The 27,594-nt window shown below is 45.9% G+C and overlaps 1 long non-coding RNA gene, 2 other non-coding genes and 2 pseudogenes across 3 annotated transcripts; 4 read left to right on the top strand and 1 right to left on the bottom strand.

Annotated features, from left to right (window-relative positions):
* Nucleotides 1–641: 641 nt before the first annotated feature.
* Nucleotides 642–4,361, bottom strand: LOC142677693 (uncharacterized). Its single transcript, XR_012852626.1, has 3 exons — nt 4,176–4,361; nt 1,646–1,715; nt 642–897 (listed from the first exon to the last, which is right to left on the bottom strand). It is a non-coding gene; the product is annotated as an uncharacterized LOC142677693 (long non-coding RNA).
* Nucleotides 4,362–11,089: 6,728 nt separating this feature from the next.
* Nucleotides 11,090–11,231, top strand: LOC142679724 (U2 spliceosomal RNA; annotated as a pseudogene).
* Nucleotides 11,232–12,580: 1,349 nt separating this feature from the next.
* Nucleotides 12,581–12,781, top strand: LOC142679702 (U2 spliceosomal RNA; annotated as a pseudogene).
* A 13,177-nt stretch (nt 12,782–25,958) lies between these two features.
* Nucleotides 25,959–26,150, top strand: LOC142679665 (U2 spliceosomal RNA). The gene has a single exon (XR_012852855.1). It is a non-coding gene; the product is annotated as a U2 spliceosomal RNA (small nuclear RNA).
* Nucleotides 26,151–27,267: 1,117 nt separating this feature from the next.
* LOC142679385 (U2 spliceosomal RNA) lies at nt 27,268–27,458 on the top strand. Its single transcript, XR_012852646.1, has one exon. It is a non-coding gene; the product is annotated as a U2 spliceosomal RNA (small nuclear RNA).
* Nucleotides 27,459–27,594: the final 136 nt, after the last annotated feature.

Raw genomic sequence — 27,594 nt, forward strand, 5'->3', positions numbered from 1 at the left:
TTGACAGAGGCTGCAATAATCCCATGGGTGAGGTACGAGGAGTTTTGTACATGGCACAGGTGTTGCAAGAAGAAACATATTTCTTCACATCTTTTTGATAATTGGGCCACCAAAAGAAGCGGGAAAGAAATTCTTGTGTTTTCTGAATCCCCTTGTGACCTGCTAGTTTAGAGTCATGCATTAATTTTAGCACGTTTAATCTTACAGTTTCTGGAACGTAAATGCAGTGCTTGTTAGTCCATACTTGATTTTTGAAAGTTAGGGACACTTCCTCTGGTGGGTGCAAAAGAATTGGGTCGGTCTCATAGGCTTCCTTTATCTCATCAAGCAAGTCCTTGCTATGGATCACCCCCAGGAAATTGGACTCGGAAAGAATAGTTGTTGGTGGTACTGTCGAGGAGGAGTCATTGGAGAACAACCTAGATAAGGCTAAGAATTTCTACTCGGCACACCTTGCTGTGTTACAAAAATATATATTTTTATTATGGATGCCAGAGGCTGCATGTGCGACGTCGACGTTTCGGTCAGACAGACCTTCGTCGGGCACTAGAGAAATGTACAATTGATTAGATTATGGCATGGATATAGGAGAACTATCACTTACGATATACATGATAACATCGTAAAATATGTCATATAGGTGAAAAAACAGAGCGTGTAACTGGGTCAATTCAAACATAGTATACCTAACACATAGGACTATGAAATCAACGTGAAAATTAAAAGCAAAAACGAAAACAAAAAAGGAGGAAACAGAGACATAGATCCCAGGAACATGCAACACATCAGGGAATGTCCCATATGGCTATGGAGAGAAATCTTGTGTCTAGGAAACTCATAATTTGGACGATACGAATCGTTGTGCGAGCACAAGGCGCGGTAGAATCACATGATGATCTACGGTACTGATTTAAGGCATAAATACAGATACGGACGTAATTTTTTACGGACAATATGGAGGTACAACTCAGGTATATACAATGCAGAAATGAACACAGAATGCATCACTGAAGAAAGCATGGACATAGACATGTCATATAGAAACGACCAGAAGGTGGAGACAAATAGATGATACAGGTGAAATAGCGTGGGTGTAGTACCCTAAACATCTTCAGATGATATGTATCTTACCTGAGCCGTGCTGGGGACTGGACCGGTACAAAATATGATGCGTATATAGCGCTGCTGTGGTCAGTAATCGGCGGCTTACCGCTCTGTGTTGGCGCTGGTATACCCTGGTCACTTCCTGGTTTATATGTGTGTGTAAGATGGTGGGTGTGTCTAGACGTGTGGAACGCATCGGCCAAGATGGCCGTGCGTTCCACTGACGTGTCGGTGAAACGCATGCGCATGCTCAGAGGGAATGGTTGTGTTGGGCAGAGGAATATCACTATAACTGTAGATAGTGCGCTTGGTTGGATATAATAACAATATTACAGACTAGATAGTCTATGGGTAGATGGCTACGGGAAAAAATACTGGAGCGCTATTGATTTGAGTAATATTAGGGAGGCTGGATTGTGCTCTAGCGCCATCTTGTGTCTGAGTGTGGAGGTGCAGCATGAGATGGAAATAAGTACAGATGCAGGGAAAAAGAGGGGGAATAGAACAGGATAACTCTAGTATGCCCTAGTTAAAAGGATACCGTGTCAATTTGGATGGTGTATAGGCGGGATCTCTTGTAGTATAGGCAGGCTCAGGGAAAATCATCGTGTCTGTGATGAAACAGATGCAAATAGTATTAATGACAATAGCATAACAGTGTGGTACATTTACAATACGTAAAACCTCATTTTCCTACAGTACAGAGAGGTGACGCCTTAGAATAGATAAACGGAATCACACTTAAGATATGGTTACCCGAGACGTCTCGGCATCGAATACTGTTATAAAAAGCTACTAATCTCGTACTCTCTATTCAGGCCCTTTGGTTCTAATGTCTGGAGTTTGTGAATCCAGTAGGCTTCTCTCCGTTTAAGAGAATTAATCCTGTCACCCCCTCTTCTATGAGCTGGGACGTGTTCAATAACTTGAAACATAAGTTGGGAAATATTATGTTTATGGCGGGCAAAATGCGCAGGGATAGGAAGTAATATTTTGCCGCATCTGATGTTGGACTTATGCTGGCTGATTCTATCTTTGATTCGCTGTGTGGTCTCTCCTACATAGGCTAATCCACAGGGACACTTGATCAAATAGACCACGAAGTTTGTGTTGCAATCAAAGTATTCTTTGATTGGAATACTTTGTCCCGACGATGGATGGTGTATTTTATCGCCCCTAATGATGTGGGAACATTGGAGGCAGCTTCTGCAGGGGAAGGTGCCCCTCTTGGGTGTGTTCAAGAAAGTCTGCCTAGAAATTTTACGGGACGATCCGATGTCAGCCCTAACAATCTTATCTTTAAGATTTTTTGTTCTCTTTAAACAGGGTAAGAAGGGGGATTTGAACTCAGTAATTTGTGGGTAGGCTTCTTGTAATAGGGGCCAGTGTTTCCTGATGACGTGATGGATCTTATAGGTACAAGGGTGATAGACATGTACGAAGGGAATACGTTTAGGTTTGTCCAGGGTTTGGGGAACAGTGGTTATTTGAGCTGATTTTAAGACTCCACTAGGATAACCCCTTTCTAGAAACTTTTTGGTCATATTGTCAGTTCTCTCTCTCAGAAGTAGTGGATTATCTACAATCCGATTTACCCGTGTGTACTGGGATTTAGGTAACGAATTTCTGGTAGTTAATGGATGGCAGCTGGAGTAGTGTAGTAAACCATTCTTATCCGTTTCTTTTGTAAAGAGGTCACTGCTAAGATTGCCAAATGGATCTTTAATAATGGTAGTATCAAGGAAGTTGATTTTGGACACATCATGGCTCAGAGTAAACTGAAGTTCTGGCCAGATGTTGTTCAAATAAGTAGTGAAATTGAGAAGGCTATCAATTGGTCCTTCCCATAGGCAAAAGATGTCATCTATGTACCTTTTCCACATACGTGCGTGTTTTATGAAGAGGTTATTGGGATAGATGTGATGTTCTTCTAGATGGGCCATGTAGCAATTCGCATATGGGGGGGGCAACATTGGAGCCCATTGCCGTACCTTGTAGCTGTATATAGTACTGGTCCTCAAAGAGGAAGAAATTGTCAGTGAGTACAAGATGGAGTAATTCGTCACAGAGGTTTATGACATCTGGATTTGTGCTAGTGTCAGTTAAAATCTCATGTACTGCTTGTGTGCCCTTTGGATGTTGGATGGACGTATATAAGCTACAGACATCTAGTGTGACTAGAATGGTCTCCGTGGATACTGTCTTTAAATCTCTGATATGTGAGAGAAAATCTGTAGTGTCTAATAGGTAGGATTTTGTTTTCCTAACTAATGGTGTAAGTATTTTTTCCAAAAATTTTGAGACGGGTGAGAGAATAGAGTCAGTAGATGCAACTATAGGTCTGCCGGGGGGTTTATCGAGTCTTTTATGAATTTTCGGGAGGACATAGAACACCGGTGTAATTGGATACCTATTTGTCAGGAATGATGCTGTCTCTTGATCTATGGTGCCATTGGTTACGTATTTATCTAGAATCTTAGTCGCTCTGGTCATGATTCTACTAGTTGGGTCATGATCAATACGTCTATATACTGACGTGTCATTCAGCTGTCTAAGAACTTCCTCTATATATGTGTCCCTATCCATAACAACTATAGCACCGCCTTTGTCAGCGGGTTTGATGATCAGATCCCTATCGTTTGTTAGGGAGAGTAGGGCTTGCCTCTCAACATTACTCATGTTGGTCTGGCTTTTGAAAAGACCTTGGTCGAAGTCGTGGCGAAAGTTCTCCACGTCTCTCTGGACCAGTCCAATAAACGTTTCCAATGGGGGCGAAGTCTTTGGGGGAGCAAACAAACTCTTGTTCCTCAGACCCAGTTCCTTCGAGGTGATCGTAGAGGTCATACTCGACGTAGCGGGACCTTCCGGTCCTCGTGTATCCCCCTTATTGGAAAAAAAGACCCGTAGACGCAAGGTTCTGTAGAAGCGGTTAAGATCCATATCCAGCTGGAATAGATCGTACCGGTAAGTGGGGCAGAAGGAAAGGCCCTTCTGTAGTAAGAGGAGTTCGGCTGGACCCAGTAGCTTCGAAGAGATATTGACTACCAATGGTTGTGGGGTGCTCGTCATACCTGCGACCTCGTCGTCATCAGTCGATTTGTGTCTTCTACTGCCGCCTCTCCTCGTCCTCTTCTTGGGCGCCTGCCCCTGCGTTGGTCTAAAAAACGGAATCTGCCTTGGTTTGAGTAGCCAGGATAGTGGTAGTCCGATCCTTCTCCACCCGATCCGGATTGCGATGAGTCCGATGACTGGTATGGTGTTCTGCGTTGTGGTCGCATGGATGTGAATCCTTCGTGCCATCTATATACTCTATTCCTTAGGTAATCCTCTTGATCTCTTTGGAACTTGCTTCTCTTGAAAGCCTCAACCTCGCTTCGGTGGGTGTTGAGATTTGTTCTCAATTTGCTGTCGAACTCAGAGAACTCTGAACTAGAGAGGGTTGCTTTCAATTGTTGTTCGGAGGCTGCGATTTTCTCCTGAAGTTCTGTGATATTCTTCTGTAGGTATGATACAGTGAGTGTCATCAGATCAAATGAACATTTATTGAGGATGTGTTCGAACTGCGTACAGTAATCAGGGTCTTCTTTGAAGATGGTAGGCTTGATTTGTACGCGTAATCCTCGAGGAATACGTTGGACTTTAATATATTCGGCCAATGTGGCACTGTGTAGCTCCTGGTTGATGAGTTTCCTCTTATTCCTTTCGTGATCCCTGTTCCGGATTTCTGTTGGTGGGATCTGTAGAAAATCCCTAGGTGTGGTGACTGTAGATAGGATACTATCTGTTTCCTCCTTGTTGTAGGAAAAGGTTGGATTGGACATATTCACCGTGCTCGTCTGAAAAGGAGATGCATATATTCAGATGGCAGATGGCACTGGTTTCTTTGGGTGCTCGAGGTAGGGTCCCAACCCGGGTGTAGGTTAAGAATTTGTACTCGGCACACCTTGCTGTGTTACAAAAATATATATTTTTATTATGGATGCCAGAGGCTGCATGTGCGACGTCGACGTTTCGGTCAGACAGACCTTCGTCGGGCACTAGAGAAATGTACAATTGATTAGATCATGGCATGGGTATAGGAGAACTATCACTTACGATATACATGATAACATCGTAAAATATGTCATATAGGTGAAAAAACAGAGCGTGTAACTGGGTCAATTCAAACATAGTATACCTAACACATAGGACTATGAAATCAACGTGAAAATTAAAAGCAAAAACGAAAACAAAAAAGGAGGAAACAGAGACATAGATCCCAGGAACATGCAACACATCAGGGAATGTCCCATATGGCTATGGAGAGAAATCTTGTGTCTAGGAAACTCATAATTTGGACGATACGAATCGTTGTGCGAGCACAAGGCGCGGTAGAATCACATGATGATCTACGGTACTGATTTAAGGCATAAATACAGATACGGACGTAATTTTTTACGGACAATATGGAGGTACAACTCAGGTATATACAATGCAGAAATGAACACAGAATGCATCACTGAAGAAAGCATGGACATAGACATGTCATATAGAAACGACCAGAAGGTGGAGACAAATAGATGATACAGGTGAAATAGCGGGGGTGTAGTACCCTAAACATCTTCAGATGATATGTATCTTACCTGAGCCGTGCTGGGGACTGGACCGGTACAAAATATGATGCGTATATAGCGCTGCTGTGGTCCGTAATCGGCGGCTTACCGCTCTGTGTTGGCGCTGGTATACCCTGGTCACTTCCTGGTTTATATGTGTGTGTAAGATGGTGGGTGTGTCTAGACGTGTGGAACGCATCGGCCAAGATGGCCGTGCGTTCCACTGACGTGTCGGTGAAACGCATGCGCATGCTCAGAGGGAATGGTTGTGTTGGGCAGAGGAATATCACTATAACTGTAGATAGTGCGCTTGGTTGGATATAATAACAATATTACAGGCTAGATAGTCTATGGGTAGATGGCTACGGGAAAAAATACTGGAGCGCTATTGATTTGAGTAATATTAGGGAGGCTGGATTGTGCTCTAGCGCCATCTTGTGTCTGAGTGTGGAGGTGCAGCATGAGATGGAAATAAGTACAGATGCAGGGAAAAAGAGGGGGAATAGAACAGGATAACTCTAGTATGCCCTAGTTAAAAGGATACCGTGTCAATTTGGATGGTGTATAGGCGGGATCTCTTGTAGTATAGGCAGGCTCAGGGAAAATCATCGTGTCTGTGATGAAACAGATGCAAATAGTATTAATGACAATAGCATAACAGTGTGGTACATTTACAATACGTAAAACCTCATTTTCCTACAGTACAGAGAGGTGACGCCTTAGAATAGATAAACGGAATCACACTTAAGATATGGTTACCCGAGACGTCTCGGCATCGAATACTGTTATAAAAAGCTACTAATCTCGTACTCTCTATTCAGGCCCTTTGGTTCTAATGTCTGGAGTTTGTGAATCCAGTAGGCTTCTCTCCGTTTAAGAGAATTAATCCTGTCACCCCCTCTTCTATGAGCTGGGACGTGTTCAATAACTTGAAACATAAGTTGGGAAATATTATGTTTATGGCGGGCAAAATGCGCAGGGATAGGAAGTAATATTTTGCCGCATCTGATGTTGGACTTATGCTGGCTGATTCTATCTTTGATTCGCTGTGTGGTCTCTCCTACATAGGCTAATCCACAGGGACACTTGATCAAATAGACCACGAAGTTTGTGTTGCAATCAAAGTATTCTTTGATTGGAATACTTTGTCCCGACGATGGATGGTGTATTTTATCACCCCTAATGATGTGGGAACATTGGAGGCAGCTTCTGCAGGGGAAGGTGCCCCTCTTGGGTGTGTTCAAGAAAGTCTGCCTAGAAATTTTACGGGACGATCCGATGTCAGCCCTAACAATCTTATCTTTAAGATTTTTTGTTCTCTTTAAACAGGGTAAGAAGGGGGATTTGAACTCAGTAATTTGTGGGTAGGCTTCTTGTAATAGGGGCCAGTGTTTCCTGATGACGTGATGGATCTTATAGGTACAAGGGTGATAGACATGTACGAAGGGAATACGTTTAGGTTTGTCCAGGGTTTGGGGAACAGTGGTTATTTGAGCTGATTTTAAGACTCCACTAGGATAACCCCTTTCTAGAAACTTTTTGGTCATATTGTCAGTTCTCTCTCTCAGAAGTAGTGGATTATCTACAATCCGATTTACCCGTGTGTACTGGGATTTAGGTAACGAATTTCTGGTAGTTAATGGATGGCAGCTGGAGTAGTGTAGTAAACCATTCTTATCCGTTTCTTTTGTAAAGAGGTCACTGCTAAGATTGCCAAATGGATCTTTAATAATGGTAGTATCAAGGAAGTTGATTTTGGACACATCATGGCTCAGAGTAAACTGAAGTTCTGGCCAGATGTTGTTCAAATAAGTAGTGAAATTGAGAAGGCTATCAATTGGTCCTTCCCATAGGCAAAAGATGTCATCTATGTACCTCTTCCACATACCATTTCGGGAACCAGGCCTGTAAGAGATCACAAAGTTGAAACGATTTAGAAACAGACTCCACCGGGCTTGGCGGGGAGACAAACATTTGGCAGATCTAACAAATTCAAGGTTACGATGATCAGTTAGAACCACTATTTGTTGAGCTGTGCCTTCTAAATGATGTCTCCATTCTTTGAAAGCAGCAATGATGGCTAGGAGTTCCTTGTTCCCCACGTCATAATTCTTTTCAGCAGAAGTCAAACTTCGAGAAAAGTAAGCACAAGGGTGCAGCAAATCTTTCTCTCCAGTTCTCTGTGATAGAATAGCCCCTATTGCACAGTCTGAAGCATCCACTTCAACAATAAACGCTTTTTCAGGGTTAGGATGAACCAGTATAGGGGCTGTTGTGAATTTTGTTTTCAAATTGAAAAAAGCATCTTGTGTCTGAGGAGACCACACAAAAGGTATCCTTTTCTTTGTTAATTGGGTAATTGGTGTAATAATGCCCGAAAAATTCTTGATAAAACGTCTATAGAAATTAGCAAATCCTACAAATCGTTGGACCTCTTTCACATTTTTTGGAGTTGGCCAGTCTCTAATTGCTTGAATCTTGCTAGAATCCATGTGTAACCCTAGGGGAGAAATGATATAACCCAAGAACTGTATTTCCGTTTGATGGAATTCACATTTCTCCAACTTGATATAGAGTTGATATGCTTTCAGACGTTCCAACACCATTCTCACATGATTCTGATGTTCTTCTGTAGAATTAGAAAAGATTAATATGTCATCCAGATAGATGACTACGAACTGATCTAACAAGTCCTTGAAGATATCGTTAATAAAATGCTGAAAGGTTGCAGGAGCATTGCAAAGTCCAAAAGACATGACTAGGTATTCATAATGTCCATAACGTGATCTAAACGCTGTCTTCCATTCATCACCTGGTCTAATGCGAACCAAATTATATGCACCTCGAAGATCCAATTTGGTGAATATTTTAGCTTGACGAACTCTATCCAGCAACTCCGGAATCAATGGCAGAGGGTAACGGTTTTTAATTGTGACTTTGTTTAATTCTCTATAGTCCACGCAAGGTCTCAAAGAGCCGTCTTTCTTTTTAACAAAAAAAATAGGTGCACCTGCTGGCGATGAAGATGGACGAATAAAACCTTTAGCTAAATTTTCATCTATGTATTCTTTAAGAGCCTTCAGTTCCGGCTCTGCTAATGGGTAGATGCATCCAAAAGGTCTAATAGCTGCTCCAGGCAACAGTTCAATCGGACAATCGTAAGGTCGATGTGGAGGAAGTTTATTAGCATTCTCTTTGTCACATATATCGGTAAATTCGTCATATAGAGGAGGTAATTTAGGAGATACTTCAAGCTCCCCTTCAATCTTTTCGTGAGATTGTTCTGGTAAAGACTCTGAGGAGGGGACCTCTGATGGAAAAGACACTTCTTTGGTTTCCCAGTCAATTGTAGGGTTCTGAGCCTGCAGCCATGGTAGTCCAAAAATAATTGGAAAATGTGGGGATGAAATTAATAGGAAAGATAGAACCTCATGGTGATTAGGTCTCATAATTATCTCCAATGGTTCAGTCTCTTGATCAACTGGACCTGAGTTCAGAGGGGATCCATCTACAGTTTCCATAAGAATGGGTGACAGTCTCTCTTGAAATTTTACACCATGTTTATTAGCAAAAGAAATGTCCATAAAGTTCCCATTTTCTCCAGAGTCCACCATGGCAGAGGCGGATATCCATTGAGAATCAATTCTAAACTTGATGGGAATAAAGCAATGAGTGCCTTTGTGTTCTTTTTTAATATTGGGTGCTGTGCAGGAGACTGAATGAATGAGTGCATGCACTGGTGGCACTTGTTCAGAAGAAACAGATTCTACACCAGAGAATTCATGATCTGCTACTACCGCCACCATCTTGCGTTGACGACATGGACAATTGATAAGGAAGTGATCAGTTTTACCACAATAGAAGCATTGATTTTCTCTAAACCTTCGTTCTCTTCTGTCGGCACTTTCACGCTTTTGTATACTGTCAATTTGCATAGGTTCAGCTTGGTGTTCTTGGTAATTCTTTGTTTCAGAGTCTCTCTAGGAGTGGGAGCTGAAGCAGACGAGTAATAGTTATTATTACGGGACCAGGTAGAACCCCATTTTTCTTGTCGACGCTCTGACAGCCGAGTGTCTATTCGGATACAATGGTGTACAAAATCATCAAACTCTGTGGGAGCTTCAGCCCGTGCTAACTCGTCCTTAAGTGCACTAGATAGTCCTTTTTTAAAGAATGTTAATTTTGCAGCATTATTCCACTCAGTATCCATCACCCACTGTCTGAAATCTGTGGCATATTCAGCAACAGAGCGTCTGCCCTGACGTAGAGCCATCAACGCTGCTTCTGCTGTAGTACACCGGTTAGGATCATCAAATACTTGGCTCATGGCTGCTAGGAAGGCGTCCAAGTCATCAAGCCGAGCATCGTTGGTTTCAATAAGAGGGCTTGCCCAGGCTACAGCCTTATGTGTCAGAAGCATAATAATACACAGCACCTTTGAATTATCAGTAGGGAAGTGAGCAGGATGTGCACCAAAATATAACTTGCATTGGTTTATAAATCCACGGTATTTGTCACGATCCCCACCAAACCTGAATGGTGGAAGCGGCAGGGTAGATGAAGAGGCTGGGGTCACAACTCGAGTCTGAAGTTCCCGGATCAGCTCTGCTTGCTGAGCCACCATGCCTTGTAAACCCTGTGTAGCTTGTCCATAAACTTGAACATCATGGGTTGTTTGATTTTCAAACGCCAAATATTTAGTCTTTAAAGTTTGCATGTCAGCAAAGATGTTAGTAAGCAAACAGTTCATATTGTTCACACGAACCTCCAAACTTGCTTCTCTGGCGGATTCCATGGAAATGGCTTGAGTATCCTGTTACGATACTGGCGAACACTGCTGGAATCCTATGGTCAGAAGTAGCAAGCGGAGCACAGTGCAGAACCCGGTGAGATGTCCCCAGGAACAGTGCTTGGAGGGTGGAACACGAGTAGTAGTAGTAGCAGCAAGGAAGTAGGAACAGTCTGGCAAAGACAGTTCTCAGGAGCAGGAGACTGGAACAAGTCACAATACTCAAGTGCTAATGCTGCTCAGCAGGCAGCACTGGACTGGATTAAAGCTGATACAAGGTGTGAAAGGAGAAGGGGTGGTAGTGGGCATGCACTTACTGCTGCTGCTGCTGCTGCCAGTGTTTGCACGGCAGGAGGGCATTTGGGCGTTGCCAGGAAGGCGTTTTTATGTCGATTCCTCCTCTTTCAGCACTGCATTGTGGTGCAAGCAAAAGAAGCAAATCCTGTCTTGCTTCCTCTCCGGCCTTTATTCACCTCCCGCTTAGTAGCTGTGAGTGTGTGTGATACTGCAGGGCCCCATGGAATTGCCTAGGAGTAGGCTGAATCGCTGCAAGGGTGAACAGCAGTATTGGGCAGGCTCGGTCAACGCGCGGCCCGTTCGGGTTATCGCTTCTCGGCCTTTTGGCTAAGATCAAGTGTAGTACTTTAGGGTATTGCCTTGTCTCTTGGTCAGGAGGTGCCCTGGTACCCTTTTCCTTGGCCTGGGGGGATCGTCTCTTTCACAAGAGACTTCACCCCTCTGCTGCTATTGGGGAGGAGGATTAGTCCAGGGCAACGAGGAGCGATCACCTACCTGACACCTCGGTGTTGAAGGTTTATCCTGAAAACCATCAGAATGGAGGCCATACCGGAATATATGAAGACCAGGAATGCTGTTCGTTTTACGGTGACGGAACTGGAAAGGACCAAGAAAGACCTGCGTTTCCTGAGCGAAGATTTGTTGCTGGGACTGTTTCGGCTGAGCAAGGAGGACATACTGGCTGTAATGGACTACCCACGGAGAGGTGTTTATGACGTCACGTTCATCAATGAAGAAACATATTTGAAGTTTTTGGGAATCATGGTGAAGTCACGTGAAGATCCAAAGTTGGGAGGTGTGGTGATGGTACCACACTTTCCTGTGTGGCAGCGACTTGTGACCGTCAAGATGTACTCGCCATATGTTGAAGAGGAGGATATTAGTATATTCCTAGGAAAGTATTGCGAGAAAGTTGTGGAGAAAGGCAAAGTTCTAAATGAATTTGGCTTTTGGACCGGGAAATGGAGATTTTTTTGTTCAATGAAACTGGACAGAACTTCAGGAAAAATGGTAACCCCACCAGCTCGCTTTAAAATTGGAAACACGACTGGAGATTTGTTCTTTTCTGGGATGGACATTTTTTGCAGGAACTGTAAGAAATATGGGCACAATACAGCAGAATGTCAAAAGATTGTGTGTACAAAATGTTTGCATGAAGGCCACGACTATCAAGACTGCAAAGAGGAAAAAATTTGTAACATGTGTGGAGAAGGTGGGCATGTCTTTAGGATATGTCCAAAGAGACATAGAAGAGTAATGCAACAAGAGAGTGGAGCAAGCAGGGAGAACAGCAAACCGAATATTGAAGAGGTTTCTTCAGTAACGGGAAAAGTGGAGAATAGTGGAGGAGGAAGTATTAAAGATACGGATGTGGGCAAAGGTAAAATTGCTGAAAAAAGGAAAATTGGGAAAGTTAAAATATCTAAAGAAGAAAGTGAAGAAAGAGAGGATATAATAAGAGAGTCGATTAATTTACGGAAGAAGGTGGATGTAGAGGTTTTGCGTGGACTAATAGAGGCGCATTTGACAAAACAATTTTTCCGTTTTATGGAAACATATAATATACCACCTTGGTTGGTGGAAGAGGTCAAAAATGAATGGGATGGTAAACCTCTGAAGCAGGAACTATTGGAGATGCTTGCCGTTTACGCGGTTAGAAAAGGCTTGGTGCCATGATTTAAATGTCATGTAAATAATTGAAAAATATATGTATGTGTTTGTGTAATGGATAATATGGAAAGGGAAAAAATATATATAATTTTTCATTATGATGATCCAAGTCTTAAGATTTGAGTTTTAAGATTTTAGACTTGAGACCTGAGTGGAAAAAAAAAAAAAAAAAAAATCTGTTCTTATCAGTTTAATATCTGATACGTCCCCTATCTGGGGACCATATATTAAATGGATTTTTAGAACAGGGAGATGGAAATAGAGCTTGCTCTGTCCACTCCACGCATTGACCTGGTATTGCAGTATTTCCTGGACCGGTGCACCCTTTCCTTATGTGTTTACTAAAATCAGATTCCAAAAGTGCTTTTTGTGTTTTCCATTGTTTTTGTCTTTCGGATGGGATCTCCCCTTTTAATCCCATTATTTCAACACCTGTTGGACAATGCATTTGTACAGTCATGTGTGATAATGAGCTAATTTATTAAATGCAATTAATTAATACATTGCCACCTCTTGTTTTGTGTCGTCTGTGTTTCTGTGTTTCCGGCATTTCACATTGGAACAGCTCATTCACCTTCCTTGTCTTCTCTCCGCCCTCCCTCCTAGGTAGGTTAAAGAGCTGCACCTGAGCCAGCCACTGATTGATGCAGCACCATAGTCAAATAGTGGAGTGGAGTAGGGGAACAGCAAACAGCCATTAAAGCAGCCAGCCCGCCCGCCCGTCACAATGGACCTACCTGTGTACACTAGATGGATGTGATGGAATGTACTGTGGTCCTTGTAGACACTGAAGCACCTAGGGAGAGTGTCAGGGACTGCAAGGGGTTAAGAAAGGATGGAACGGTTTAAAATAATGCCCAGGATCAGGATTGGTCAACAAGGGGTAAGAGGGGCGTGGTTAAGAAGATATAAGGCAGAGGTTTGGAGCAGGAAGCCCTCTTACCTTCAAGCTGCAGTGGAAGAAACACCTTTGCTGCTGCTGTGGAGTTTCAGAGCGTGGTCGTTAAGAAGATGGCAGAAGAACTGTTGCGGAAGGTGGCACAGCGGGTAGCGGCAGAAGGGCCTGCCTGGCTGGAATCCCTGTTGGAGGAAGGAGAGAGGCGAGGAGCGGAGCGGGGCACGGAACAGTCGGGAGCGGCTACCCGAGGTAGGCCGCAGCGCGTTACACGCCCTCCGGTTAGACTAAGCCCTAGCCCTGTTGCTATGAGGGGTGCTGTGACTGCTGCACAGTCATGCGGTGGTCCCAGCAGGTCCCCTAGGCCTATGTCGACGGGTGCTTCGTCGGTCGACATAGTGCCCCCCTCCCCCCCGTCCACTCGTCGCGCTGGCGTCCTTCCCCATGGCGGTAAGAGGGCGGCTGTTAAACCGGCACGGGCACGGTACAACCCGCCTCGAGCTGCTGATGCGGGCGCGGAGGCAGCGGCCGACTATCGTGACAGTGGGGTGAATATGGCGGACTCAGGCGACTGGTCCGACATGGTCGCTTACCATGCGGCATGTTCACAGGAGCTGGGACTTGCTTCTGGGGCCTGTGTGCAGCCGGGGTCGGCGCCATCTTTCCCCGTGCTGTTCTCTACGCAGCCAGAATTGGCGGCGGGGGGAACAGGGGCGGGACGTCCTGGCAGGCGCAGTGCAGCCAGGACACAAGATGGCGGCGCACGAAAAAAGAAGATGGCGGCGGGTGCGGGGAGGCGGACGGTGAGCAAGCAGCCCAGCCAGGGGGCGGGGGCTTCTGCGGTGCCTGTCGCTTCTCCACCCCGGTCCCCCACGGGCCCCTGTCAGCACGGGTCAGGGGCAGGGGGGGAGTGTGCTAGGAAAGATAGGAGTGAGGGTGTTTTGGATGCTATTTGCCCTTCTCCTGCCTTGTCATCTTTCTCTCCTGCAGGTCCAAGAAGGGAGCGTTCCAGGCGAGGGAGGAAACGCCGGGCTGGTGGACATCGCCGGCACGGCCATCATGGACGTCGCAGGTCAGGTGACGGGAAGAGGCGTGGTCGACGGTATTCCTCGTCTTCCAGCGATGGTTTCTCCTCCTCGTCTGCGACGACGTCCGCATCATCCGGATCATGGAGGAGGTCGTCGAGGAGATCCTCACGGCCGCAGAGACGCAGTCGACGCCGGGAGGTGCAGCGCTTGTCGGTGGATCAGGAGCAGCTGTCCCAGGTTGTACCTCCCGCCGGGCCGGTGGAGGAGGTGCAGGCCGTGGTTCCAGTGCCGCGGCAAGTGGCTGAAGGACCCTCTGGAGTCGGTGGGACCTCTGGGAGCGGTGAGTCGGCCTGCGGTGACGCATGGCTTAATAAACCTAATGCAGCGGGTGCGGATTTGATTTCTGTTTTAAAAGCCGTGGTGGCTGGGTTGAAAGTGAATGAGGGAACGTCGTGTCCCTCTGTGCCACCAGAGGGAGCTATGCCCCCGTCTGAGAAAGAGAATGCTTTAGCTAGTTTGACGTTTAGAGATTCATTGTTTTGTGGAGTCGCTCCTCTCGGGACTCATTTGTCAGCTGAGGTCAAGGACAAGATTTGGAGGAATGAATTTGTGGATATTTGGTCCTTGGTCTCGGTGGAGCAGGTGACTGTCGACAAGGAGCGGGGCTTTGAGAGAGGTTCGGATAGGAAAGCAAAAGTAGCGAAAACATTTGGCAACTGGGTACAGTGTTACGCTACACTGGCTCATGTTATTTGCCAACGCTATCCTGGGAAAGGGGCCGAGTTGTTTGTCTATTTTGACACAATTTTCAGCGCCCACAGGCTGCACGGTGGTGCGGCCTGGTGGCGATATGATGAAGAATTTCGGCGACGTTTGGCTTTGTCGCCTGATATTAGTTGGGCGACGAAGGCAACGGACGTGTGGTTGCAGCTTATTTTAGCGCAAGGGAGTAGGCAACAACGCCCCTTTCCCAGTGCGGCCGCAGCACCGGGCCCCGCCCCTGGAGTTGCGGCCGCTAGGCCCACAGGTGCCTGTTGGCTCTACAATGAGGGCCACTGTCGTTTCTTTGCCACGTGCAAATTTCGACATGAATGCTCCATCTGTGGGGGCGCTCATTCGGCGCTCCGGTGTTTCCGGAGAGGTAAGCAGCCGGTCAAGGCACCTCCTTCCGGCGCAGCGGAGAACGCCGGTGAACGTGCTCGAGATGGGCCCATGGTTAGAGCGGTACCACAGGAGGCGGGAAGCAGAGGTGCTCACTAACGGGTTTTCGTTTGGTTTTGAGATTCCTTTTGAATATTCTGCGACATTGTCATTGGCTGACAATTTGAAGTCGATCAATGAGAATGTGGGCATTGCGCGGCTAAAATTAGCTAAAGAAGTGGAATTAGGAAGAATGGCAGGTCCATTCAGCGAGCCGCCGTATACGAATCTGCGAGTTTCCCCCCTTGGTTTAGTTCCAAAGAAGGAACGAGGAAAGTTTAGGCTGATTCATCACCTTTCTTTTCCTCGCGGTGGTTCTGTTAATGACGGTATTTCTAGGGCGGAGGCGGCGGTTTCGTATACGTCTTTTGATGTTGCAGTAAGGTTGGTACAGGCGGCTGGACAAGGGGCGTTGTTAGCCAAATCTGATATTGAAGCGGCCTTTCGTTTGCTGCCGGTTCATCCGGAGTGTTTTCACCTGCTGGGTTGTTGTTTAGACAAAGGGTTTTACGTGGATATGTGCCTTCCTATGGGTTGTTCAATATCATGCAGTTACTTTGAGATGTTTGCGTCATTTTTAGAGTGGGTAGTTCGTTTGGAGTCTGGTTGTGACTCGGTCATTCATTATCTGGATGATTTTCTTTTTGTGGGCCCGGGGGGCTCTGGGTTGTGCAGCACGTTGCTAAGAGTGTTTCGACAGGTGATGTCGCGTTTCGGGGTACCTATTTCCGAGGATAAGACGGAAGGTCCTGTAACGGTTTTGTCATTTTTGGGTATCGAAATAGATAGCGAGCGGATGATTTTTCGGTTGCCGGATGATAAATTGGCAAGGCTAGTGACGCAGGTTGACCAGGTCATGGGGTCGAAAAAAGTGACGTTAAAACAGTTACAGTCGTTAATGGGATTGCTGGTGTTTGCTTGTCGTATAATTCCAATGGGTCGTGTTTTTTCTAGGCGTTTGTCTTTAGCCACTAGAGGTATCTCGAAGCCAAATCATTTTATCAGGGTAACCTCTTGTATGAGGAAGGATTTGTTTGTCTGGCATTCTTTTTTGAGTTCGTTTAACGGGAGGTCGGTGTGTCAGGACGCTGAGTTGTCTAATGTAGACTTGGAATTATTTACGGATGCAGCCGGAAGTGATGGTTTTGGAGCAATTTTGGGCCGAAGTTGGTGTAGATCCCCTTGGCCCTTGCATTGGAGTGATTTGGGAGTCTTACGTAATTTAACGCTATTGGAATTGTTTCCTATTATAGTTGCAATAGAGTTATGGGGTAGCGTGATGGTGAATAAGAGGATTGTATTTTGGACAGACAACATGGCGGTGGTGCATGCGGTGAACGGGTTGTCGTCTAGTTCGTTGCCGGTATTAGCTTTATTAAGACGGTTGGTTTTGAAGTGTTTGCGTTTGAATGTGTGGTTTCGTGCAAAACATGTTCCGGGTGTCAGTAATGTGATGGCTGATGCTTTGTCTCGTTCACAGATGTCCCGGTTTCGGGAATTGCACCCGGCAGCTTTGGCAGAAGGGGTGTCCCCCCCCCTTCACTTATGGGCCCTGGTCGAGGACAACTTATGAGACTGTTGAGGGGTTCGGTGGTACCGGCGACTTGGAAGAGTCATTGCAGAGCGTGGGATCGGTGGTTGGAGATTGCGGGGAATGACTTCCCATCACAGGAGGGGTGTCACCTGGACGTTACGATAGCAAGTTTGGTACAAATACGTCAGGAAGGGGGTAGTGCGGCCACGGCGAGCAAGTTTTTAGCAGGAGTGGCCTTTATGTTAAAATTGTGGGGATGCAGAGATGTTACAAAAGAATTTGTAGTTCGGCAGTCTTTAAAAGGGTGGAAAAAAGAGGCGTGTTCAAGGGACACGAGGCGGCCAGTATCTTTTTCACTTTTGGGTCGGCTTCTAGCCGTTTTATGTTTTGTGTGTCGGGATGAATATGAAGTGTCCTTGTTCGGCGCGGCGTTTTCGTTGGCTTTCTTTGCCGCTTTGCGAGTTAGTGAGCTGGTTCCGCACAGAGTAAGTGCGAGCGGTGGTCTTCTCGGATCGGATGTAGTAACGTTGGGAGATTCTCTCAGGGTCTGTGTGCGGAGGTCAAAGACTGATGTGGTAGGAAAGGGGGCTTGGCTGTCGATTGGGAGGATTGGGGGGCAGTATTGCCCGGTAAAATGGGTCCAGGAATTCGTGTTGGTCCGAGTGCCCGGGACGCAATTCTTGATCCATCAGGATGGATCCGCGATGTCGCGTTTTCAATTTGAGGCGATTTTTAAGGCCGGCTTGAAGTATCTAGGTTTGCCGCCGGGCGAGTTTGGTACACATTCATTTAGGATAGGTGCGGCAACTGAGGCGGATGCCTTGGGTTTGGATTCAGCGGCTATCATGAGTCTGGGTAGATGGCGCTCTAATAGCTATAAGTCATATGTGCGACCTGATCTGGTTTTAAAGATGGTGTAAGCTGGAAGTTTTCATAAGAAAGGTCGCCCCCTCCCCTTCCCCCCCCTCCCCTTCCCCCCCCCCCCCTGTTTTCCTTCCTGTTATATGGAGTGTTATGTTAACCCTGCCTGTAATTTTCATTTGACCGGAATGTAGCTTAATTTCTTTGTTAGGGTTGCGGCGCCCCCAAGTGTGGATCTTGGGGCATTCGTATGTGCATTGGGCAGCGGTTCGAGCGGGTCGAAGGCCATTAGGTCCGAATTTGGGCCTCGCACAGGCCGACGTCCATTGGAGAGGTGTCCGGGGATTACGGTGGGTGCAGTTACTGCCAGAAGTAGTGGCAGTTACAAGGCACACGTACGGACCTGTTGTCCTAATCATCCATGCGGGTGGAAATGATATCGGCCAAGTGAAAATGGCTGAGTTATTGTCAATTATACGAACTGATTTGGCGCGTTTTCGGGATCTGTTCGCCCGTTGCGTGATAGTTTGGTCCCAAATAGTGGCGCGCACGGTGTGGCGAGGAGCGAGGAATATGGCAGCTTTGGAGAGAGTGCGCAGGTTAATTAATGTGCGGGTGTCGCGGTTCATTCGCTCTATAGGGGGGATCGGGTTGCGACACCAATCCCTGGAGGGGGATAATGCAGATCTGCTGGCACCGGATGGAGTGCATCTGAATGATATCGGGCTCGATATCTTTTTATTGGATCTCTTGGATGGTGCCGAGAGAGGGCTGGCGTTGCTTGGTGGGGGTGGTCGGGGGACTGAGTAGGTGTCTCAGTTCCCCCTTCTTGGCGGAAAGTACGGCAGATGAAGACGGAGGTAGCACCCTACATGCCTGATGGAGACAGGGAGCATCGGCATTTCAGGAGGAGAGGAAATAAATAAATATATATATGTCTTCATGCCGATGGTTGTAAATAATAATAAAGCTGTGGCCACTTCCACATTTGCATAAAGAAGGTGTTGGTGTGTTAATTCAAAGAAGGATGGTTAAGGTCCTGGGCAGGTAAAGTGGATAATGGGTCCTTGCAGTCTTGTAGACACTGAAGCGCCTAGGGAGAGTGTCAGGGACTGCAAGGGGTTAAGAAAGTATGGAACGGTTTAAAATAATGCCCAGGATCAGGATTGGTCAACAAGGGGTAAGAGGGGCGTGGTTAAGAAGATATAAGGCAGAGGTTTGGAGCAGGAAGCCCTCTTACCTTCAAGCTGCAGTGGAAGAAACACCCGCCCTCCCTCCCCTGGTGGTTTTGGTTTTGTTTTTAATAAATTTTTCTACGGTTATATTCTTGTTCTGGCGTTTTTCTGGTTTTTTCGTAGATGTCACAGCTGGCGGAAAGTACGGCAGATGAAGACGGAGGTAGCACCCTACATGCCTGATGGAGACAGGGAGCATCGGCATTTCAGGAGGAGAGGAAATAAATAAATATATATATATGTCTTCATGCCGATGGTTGTAAATAATAATAAAGCTGTGGCCACTTCCACATTTGCATAAAGAAGGTGTTGGTGTGTTAATTCAAAGAAGGATGGTTAAGGTCCTGGGCAGGTAAAGTGGATAATGGGTCCTTGCAGTCCTACATTTCAAGAAGAAGTAAGAATTGCAGTTGCAACAAACCCTTGCTTGCCTACAAAGAGAGCAGCAATTTCGATTTGTTACTATGTTACCTGGAAGAATAACAAACTGTGCAAGGATGGAGGTTGTAGGAGCAAGGAGAACAAGTTGTCTGTAAAGTTGGTGGATGCCTATTTTCCATTTTGCAGTCCCTTGTCTCCCTCTTGTGGCCTCCTGGTGGCAACTAGCTGTGCAAAAAAAAGACAGCCTGGGGGCTGGCTGTTGCAGTGTTGCCCTCTCAGGCAACACTGAGTGACTGACTGAGCCGCACCGTCTTATATAAAGTTCAGACGGAACTTTGCACGTGTCATAGTGGAGACCTCAGGAGCCAGAGCCAGCTTTCTGACATCATAATGGGGCCTCAGAGATAAAAGCCTGGGCCCAGGCAGTGTTGGTCAGTGCTGCTCAGCAGGCAGCACTGGACTGGATTAAAGCTGATACAAGGTGTGAAAGGAGAAGGGGTGGCAGTGGGCATGCACTTACTGCTGCTGCTGCTGCTGCTGCTGCTGCCAGTGTTTGCACGGCAGGAGGGCATTTGGGCGTTGCCAGGAAGGCGTTTTTATGTCGATTCCTCCTCTTTCAGCACTGCATTGTGGTGCAAGCAAAAGAAGCAAATCCTGTCTTGCTTCCTCTCCGGCCTTTATTCACCTCCCGCGTAGCTGTGAGTGTGTGTGAGCCTGCAGGTCCCCATGGAATTGCCTAGGAGTAGGCTGAATCGCTGCAAGGGGTGAACAGCAGTATTGGGCAGGCTCGGTCAACGCGCGGCACGTTCGGGTTATCGCTTCTCGGCCTTTTGGCAAGATCGGGTGTAGTATTTCTGCATCTGGTTTTGTTGGGAGGTGTCCGGGGTACCCTGCTCCTTGGCCTTGGGGGATCGTCTCTTTTCACAGAGAGACTTCACCCCCTTGCTGCTATTTGGGGAGTGGGCTTAGCCCCCGGACAACGAGTGGCGATCGCGCCTTTTCCAAGAGGTCAACCGGCCTTGAGGCGTCATTAAACGAGCGTTCCAAGGGCGTTTTGTCGGGCATCGTAGGTGTCTGGGGTACCCTAATCCTTGGCCTTGGGGGAGGGTTTCACTTAATTGTGGAATCTGAGCCCTTGCTGCTATAAGGGACAGGCTTAGCCCCCAGGCACTGAAAATGCCATTCACATTTGGTTTCGCATCCGGGGACACCCGGTTGCGCCAGTCCGTCCGCATCGAGGTGGAAGAAGGCCATCGTCAGCGGAAGAACCTTCGCTTCATTGTGGAGGTGATTCTGCTGGACTTCCTGGGGCTTAAGCGGGCGGACATCCTGTGTCTCAATGACCAGGAAAGCCGCGGTCGGTACACCATCTCCTTTACGGCCGCGGCATGCTGCGAGAATATGCACAAGAAACTATCTGATGCGGGCCAGAGTGAGGAGCGGCTAAATGGACTGAACTTTTTATTCCTCTACGGGGAGGAAGAGGTCCCGCTCGTGATATGTATGTTCAGTCCATTTGTCCCAGAGTGTGACATTGAAACCTTCCTCAGTCGTTACTGCAGGGAGGTCCGCTTCTCACACAAGATCTTGAATACCCAGAGCTTCTGGAATGGGAAAAGAAAATATTGGGTGAAGTTCCGCCAGGATCCCAATGGCATTGGAGGCTTTCACCACCCACCCCAGAACTTTGCCATTGGGAAGAATCGAGGATTCTTATTTTACCCCCAGATGCCAATAGCCTGCCGGAACTGCTTGAGATATGGCCACACCAGAGAACATTGTGACCGGCCCCATGTGGTGCAGTGTAACAGGTGTGGCCAGGTTGGACACGTGGCGGCAAAATGCAGTTCCGAGGTGTTGTGCAATCTGTGCGGCATGACTGGGCATGCTTTTAAAGACTGCCCCCGCAGAGCGAAGTCTGGGCCACCCAGACCAGGGCCAGAGCGGCAGTTTGCAACATGTGCAGACGCCGCTGGTAATGCCCCAAAACGAGCATTGACGACTGAGGGGTCCAGGCCAAAGTCCTTCACAGCTCCATCGGGGGGCCCACCGATGTCAGCCTCGAGGGACGGCCACAGGGATTCCACTGGGTCCAGGCAGAGCAGGAGGAATTCTGACTCTGCTGGACATAAGTTGACCGGCACCTCTGCAGGCGGGTCCTCTGCTCCGCCTGCAGTGGACCCTGTTGAGGCAGTGGTTAGCGACAGGCGTCGTGCTTCCGTAGGTTCTGCGGTAAGACCTGACGCCTGTCCCAAGAGTGTGGGCATGGAGCGGAGACACTCTGTGTCAAACGAGGGCTCCATTAAGAAAACCCCCAAACATGCTGGATTGGAGCCTCGTTTTGACCATTACCGGTCAACAGGGGAGCCAGAGCAAAGTTCCTCCACTGCGGTTGTAGAGGGGCTTGCGATGAAGGCTCCCCGTAAGCAGGCAAAGGTTGCCAAAAGTGATGGGACCTCACAGGCCCCTGTGCAGCTGCCAAGTAGAGACATCAGCGATATCTTCAGCCAGGGGCCAGAGATGGGTGAGAGCGACTTCGAGGAGATGGATAGGAGCCATTCTGCTAAGAGACAGCGAGAGGAGGAGGAGTCCGGAGTTCGGAGGAAAGCTGCCTACCGGAGTTCCGATGAAAGCAGTGTGGGGGTTGGAGCCGCCCACGTATCTGGCTCTGACCCTACCAACATTAAAGATTTGTTGACCCCTCAAAAAGGGGGTCCAGATTCGCAGCTGATCTCCGAGTACGACTCTTCTGGTTCGGACTCTGACTTAAACTGAGACTATGTTGGTTCCTATCAAAGTCGCCTCACTAAATGTGAGGTCCCTAAAGAGCCCTGTTCGCAGGACTGCTTTATTTTCATTTTTAGAGACTGTGGACTTTGACCTTTGCCTGCTTCAGGAATGTGGAATCCCTAATGACTTGGAATATGAAGATCTAAAGATGGACTGGAAACTAGGCCCCTCAGTCTGGTCTGGTGGAAATGACTGTCGCTCTGCGGGGGTTGGATTGCTCTGCCGAGGTCGTTTTATCTCCATCCAAACAGTGACTGAAATCATGCCCGGCAGAGCTATTTTAATACATTTGCTTTTTAATGGAATTTTAATTCGTGTTTTAAACGTTTATGCCCCTCCTTCCAAACAGGAGAGGGCAGAACTATTAGAAATTTTACCATTGTTTTGTGTTGGGTCTACCCCCCTGCTGGTGGGTGGTGATTTTAACTGTGTACGAGATGGAGAACAACGGCAGGGTGGGGATTTTAATCGAAAAATTGACCGTACTTCTTACCTGCTCAAGAATTTTATTGGTGATTTTAAATTGAAAGATTGCTGGAGGGAACTCTTGCCTGCAGACCCAGGCCCCACCTGGTCCAATGGAAGAGTGAGCTCCAGAATTGATTTTATTTTCACTTCTAACAGTTTTATTCCCAAAAAATGTTTGCTTTTAACAAATATTTTATCTGATCACAAGCTCCTTTCGGTGCACTTGGAGCTAGAGGGGGAGCAAAAAGCTTGTAGGGGTCCCTGGAGACTAAACACCACGCTCCTGGAGGACCCCATCATTAAAGAGGAGTTTGTGCGGACCTACCAGTGTTGGCAGTCCCATAGAGCGCCCAGTCAGCCTATGCTACACTGGTGGGAGGGCATTAAACCCAAAATCAGAGCTTTTTTTATTCGAGCAGGTAAGAAGAAAGCAAAAGAGAAAAAACAATGGTTTTATGTTCTTAATAAACGTTTACATGTGCTTTTTAAATTGAAGGAGATTGGTATGGATGTTGATGATGATATCTTAAATCTTAAAGCTGAAATAAAACATGCCATAGAAGAGAAAGGGAAACAAATAATTTTTAATTCACATGTAAAGCACCTCGAGGATGGCGAGAAGTGTTCCCGGTTCTTCTTCAAAAAGGTAATGGATAAACGAGATGTCATTTTAAACCTTGAAGGAGAAACCACTATGGTCGGCATTTTAAATTCTGCTTTTAATTTCTACCAATCTCTTTTTAACAAGAAAAATATTGATCCTTCCTTTTTAGAACATGTTCTTAATTCCCTTGATGCCAAGCTAGATATTTTAGACCAGGAAGTTTTATCCCGTAATATTACCTTGGAGGAACTTTTATTTGCTTTTAAAAGTTTTTCTAATGGGAAAGCTCCTGGGGAAGATGGTCTGCCCATCGAATTTTATCATGCTTTTTGGGAAATTTTAAAGAATGACATGTTTTTATTGTATAAGGAAGTTTTTATTGCTGAAGAGCTGCCACCTTCCTGGAGGAGGGGGATTGTGTCCTTAATTTTTAAAAAAGGTGAGAAGGACCAGTTAAAAAACTGGCGTCCTATTACTCTTTTAAACGTTGATTGTAAAATTTTAGCTAAACTAATAACAATCCGTTTTAAACCTTTTATTCATAAATTAATCCATCCAAACCAGGTATGTGGGGTACCTGGGAGGTCAATTACTGAGTCCCTGAATATTTTACGTGACATCATTTGGTATTTTAAAGAAAGGGGTCAAAGTCTTGCTATTTTATCCTTAGATTTCGAGAAGGCTTTTGACCGGGTCTCCCATGAATATCTTTTTATGGTTCTTAAAAAGATGGCTGTTCCTGAAATTATTTTAACACGTATTAAGCTTTTATATCGATCCTGTTTTAGCCAAATTTCTATCAACGGATTTTTAACTAAAGGTGTTCCTCTTTTATCAGGGGTGAAACAGGGGTGCCCGTTGTCTCCGCTCCTTTTTATTTGTGCCATAGAACCTCTGTTCACCCTAATAAGAGATGATAAAGTCATCAGAGGCGTGCCCATACCTGGAGGAAGGGGGAACCAGGTAAAAATCCTGGGCTATATGGATGACGCCACCGTCCTATGCCCAGACGCCGCTTCTATGAGAAGGGCATTGAGGAACACCGGCTTTTTTTGTGAAGCCTCTGGTTTTAAATTAAACGTTGATAAGTGTGACTGTTTTTATACTGGTGTATGGGATTCCTCTGTGACACCAGGAGTTAACATGCAGCAGGATCAGATAAAAATTTTAGGAATTGTTTTTAATCAAGAAAACGATGGGAGACCCAATTGGGATTCAGTAATTGCCAAAATGGAAAAAAAGGTTTTAATGTGGAATTTGAGAAATCTCACCATGGAGGGAAAAGTTTTAATAATTAAATCTGTTTTATTACCTATAATGCTCTATGTAGCTATGGTTTTCCCTCCAACAATTTTATATATTAAAAAAGTGACCAGGATCTGTTTTATGTTTTTATGGGGTTCCAAAATGGAAAAACTAAAACGTGATTTTATGTACAGATGTAAGGACAATGGCGGGAGAGATGTTCCTAACCTTTTTAACTTCTTTTACATTAAATACTTTTGCTTCTGTTTTAAAATGTATAATTCTGATGGTATTTTTAGCTACTTTTTAAAGTACGCTACGGGCATGATTTTTAAACGATGGTTTCGTGTCCCTTTGAATTCTCCTGTGCTTCTGTGTCCCCCAAAACAATATGCGGTGCTCGAAAAAACTGTCAGGCTCCTAGGTCTCCAAGAATTGGAGCCTGACATATTGGGGGACCAGAAAAAAGTGTCACTCTCCTGTAGGCGGCAGGAAGATACACTGGCAGTTTCAAATTTCTCACAGGCAAGGTCCAAGGTGGTGTGGCGGAACGTTTTCGGAAAATTTATGGCAAATGTGCACAGGGACCTTGCCTGGGCAATCGTTCACCAGTGCCTCCCTACCCGTGAATTCCAGCATAGGCGAGGACTGGTGGCGAGAGCCAAGTGCCCGAGAGACAGGTGTGGTGACGACGAGACGGTAATGCACCTGTTTTGGAACTGCCCATATGCACAGGAGGTTTGGAGGAAGGTAGGCCCATTGCTGAAATGGGCCTGCGGTCTTAAAGATCTTAAATTTGAATACGTGTTTTATGGTCTTTTTAACTGCCCAAGTTTTAAACAGCAAATGGTCTGTTGGATCATTTTAAACTGTTTTAAGAATGCCATCTGGAAGGTTAGGAACATTCTGCTTTTTAAACATGATTTTATTGACGTTAAAAATTGTGTGAAATATGCCCTAAGTGAAATGTATATTTATTATCTTAGGGACAAAAAGCAGCTAGGGGTAAAAGAAGCAACATCCATGTGGTGTTTGCAAATGTGGAATACCATAACATTGTAAATAAAAATGGTTTTATTCTTTTATGTCTTTTATGCCCTGTATAAATTTTATCCTGCTATTGTTCTGTACTTTTATTATAACATCTGTATTACTGGTCTTATTATTATTACTTTTGTATTCATTTAAATGTATGAATATTCATGTATTATGCTGTTGATTTTATCTTGTGGTTTCAATTTTTTAAAAAAAAAGTCTGTAAAATATATTATTTTTGCCAATAAAAAACTTTGTTGAAACCTTATCTGCTCTTATCAGTTTAATATCTGATACGTCCCCTATCTGGGGACCATATATTAAATGGATTTTTAGAACAGGGAGATGGAAATAGAGCTTGCTCTGTCCACTCCACGCATTGACCTGGTATTGCAGTATTTCCAGGACCGGTGCACCCTTTCCTTATGTGTTTACTAAAATCAGATTCCAAAAGTGCTTTTTGTGTTTGCCATTGTTTTTGTCTTTCGGATGGGATCTCCCCTTTTAATCCCATTATTTCAACACCTGTTGGACAATGCATTTGTACAGTCATGTGTGATAATGAGCTAATTTATTAAATGCAATTAATTAATACATTGCCACCTCTTGTTTTGTGTCGTCTGTGTTTCTGTGTTTCCGGCATTTCACATTGGAACAGCTCATTCACCTTCCTTGTCTTCTCTCCGCCCTCCCTCCTAGGTAGGTTAAAGAGCTGCACCTGAGCCAGCCACTGATTGATGCAGCACCATAGTCAAATAGTGGAGTGGAGTAGGGGAACAGCAAACAGCCATTAAAGCAGCCAGCCCGCCCGCCCGTCACAATGGACCTACCTGTGTACACTAGATGGATGTGATGGAATGTACTGTGGTCCCTACATTTCAAGAAGAAGTAAGAATTGCAGTTGCAACAAACCCTTGCTTGCCTACAAAGAGAGCAGCAATTTGGATTTGTTACTATGTTACCTGGAAGAATAACAAACTGTGCAAGGATGGAGGTTGTAGGAGCAAGGAGAACAAGTTGTCTGTAAAGTTGGTGGATGCCTATTTTCCATTTTGCAGTCCCTTGTCTCCCTCTTGTGGCCTCCTGGAGGCAACTAGCTGTGCAAAAAAAAGACAGCCTGGGGGCCGGCTGTTGCAGTGTTGCCCTCTCAGGCAACACTGAGTGACTGACTGAGCCGCACCGTCTTATATAAAGTTCAGACGGAACTTTGCACGTGTCATAGTGGAGACCTCAGGAGCCAGAGCCAGCTTTCTGACATCATAATGGGGCCTCAGAGATAAAAGCCTGGGCCCAGGCAGTGTTGGTCAGTGCTGCTCAGCAGGCAGCACTGGACTGGATTAAAGCTGATACAAGGTGTGAAAGGAGAAGGGGTGGCAGTGGGCATGCACTTACTGCTGCTGCTGCTGCTGCTGCCAGTGTTTGCACGGCAGGAGGGCATTTGGGCGTTGCCAGGAAGGCGTTTTTATGTCGATTCCTCCTCTTTCAGCACTGCATTGTGGTGCAAGCAAAAGAAGCAAAACGCGCGGCACGTTCGGGTTATCGCTTCTCGGCCTTTTGGCTAAGATCAAGTGTAGTATCTGTTCTTATCAGTTTAATATCTGATACGTCCCCTATCTGGGGACCATATATTAAATGGATTTTTAGAACAGGGAGATGGAAATAGAGCTTGCTCTGTCCACTCCACGCATTGACCTGGTATTGCAGTATTTCCAGGACCGGTGCACCCTTTCCTTATGTGTTTACTAAAATCAGATTCCAAAAGTGCTTTTTGTGTTTGCCATTGTTTTTGTCTTTCGGATGGGATCTCCCCTTTTAATCCCATTATTTCAACACCTGTTGGACAATGCATTTGTACAGTCATGTGT

This window comes from Rhinoderma darwinii (assembly GCF_050947455.1).
Source record: "Rhinoderma darwinii isolate aRhiDar2 chromosome 2 unlocalized genomic scaffold, aRhiDar2.hap1 SUPER_2_unloc_55, whole genome shotgun sequence".
Classification (NCBI taxonomy): Eukaryota; Metazoa; Chordata; class Amphibia; order Anura; family Rhinodermatidae; genus Rhinoderma; species Rhinoderma darwinii.